Raw genomic sequence first — 1,539 nt, 5'->3', positions numbered from 1 at the left:
AGAGAGAGAGAGAGAGAGAGAGGAAAAAACATGCATAGTATAAGATAGCTGGAAGAATTCTTGATGCTTCTTACGAAGGTTTTTTTTTTATTTTTGAAGTTTTGTTTACTTTCAGTCTTTAATTTTTATATATAACAACTCAAGATCTTTTGTTCCTTCCTCCCTAAACACAAGCTTTGTCTTCTGTATAAGGAAAGAAATTGGAGCTTTAGTCCCAGAGTTAATCAAAAACAGATTTATTCTTTCCTAAGCTCCTCGTCTCTACCCACAAACTGCCCTCCCATAAGCATGGGTCGAGTAATAGTTTGTCGAGCCAAGTGGGCAGTTTGTAAAGGGCTCAATTCGGCTGGCTAAAAGATGCACCAAACCTGATAGAAAAGAATTCCTGAAGCTCACCATAGCCACAGTGATAGGATTTGTTGGCTTCTTTGTGAAACTGATCCATATCCCTATTAATAACATTACTGTGAGTGGCTGAGTCCTTTCTCATCATGGGACAAGTGAACCACTGAGGGGGGTGACAAGTTCATGAAGTAAACCATTGCCTGGATGCTTTGTGGGTTTTGTTTCTTTCCACCTTCCTATGAGGTTTTCTATTTCTAAATTAAAATAATTTCAAAATAAACATTTTCCATAATAAAAAAATTAATAAAAAACAGATTTTTTGAAGTGTTTTATTGGCAAATAATCAGTTGCCCAAAAGTTTTTTAATTGAGAGAATCATCTGTGGACACTTGGTTAGTGTGGCCATTTCTTCAGATACATATATATGTGTTTTGTCTGTTCACTTTAAGGAACATAGTGAAATAGAAAATTTGATTTCTTAGGAAGCTGTAGTCATTAACTATATCATCCAGTATCCTGAGGAAAACGTAGCTAGGTATATGTAGAGCCACTTGAGTGAGGGGCAGAGTTTGAGGGCAGCCTGGATCTATAGCAAAATCCTGTCTGCTGATTAGTAGTTTGGTTTGGTTTGGTTTTGTTATTTATTTTTGTCAATTTGACACAAGCTGTGGTGGTTGTTTCTCAACTGATAAAATGCCTGGCAAAGCTTGGCCTGTAGATGAGTCTGTAGTGGTGTTTTCCTAACTGATTATTGCTGTAGGAGGACAGTCTACTGTGTATGGTGCCTCCCCTGGGCAGGTGGGCCTGAGGTTCAGGAAAATGCAGGCTGAGTAAGTCAGTATACAGCGTTTCTCGATGGCCTCTGCTTCAGTTCCTACCTTGAGTTCCAGCTGACTTCCCTCAGTGATGGACTGTGAGCAGGACGAGTAAGCAAGCAAGAACACTGAAAACAGCCAGGACAGGAGATTCCTCTGTGCTTAAGGGCACTACTCTTCCAGAGAACCCAAATTTGGTTCCCAGCACTCAGGCTGGCGAACTCACAACTTCAGCTCGAAGGGCTCTATGTCCCTTTTCTGGCCTCTGGACAAATGCACTCACATGTGCATACTTGAATACAGTCACTCACCATACACATAATTAAAAGTATACCTTAAGACCCTAACAGTTCAATCCTAAGTATTCAGCCCTACCTAC

This window comes from Mastomys coucha, unplaced genomic scaffold (genome assembly GCF_008632895.1).
Source record: "Mastomys coucha isolate ucsf_1 unplaced genomic scaffold, UCSF_Mcou_1 pScaffold8, whole genome shotgun sequence".
NCBI classification, from domain to species: Eukaryota; Metazoa; Chordata; class Mammalia; order Rodentia; family Muridae; genus Mastomys; species Mastomys coucha.
Note: the sequence above shows the minus strand (reverse complement) of the source record.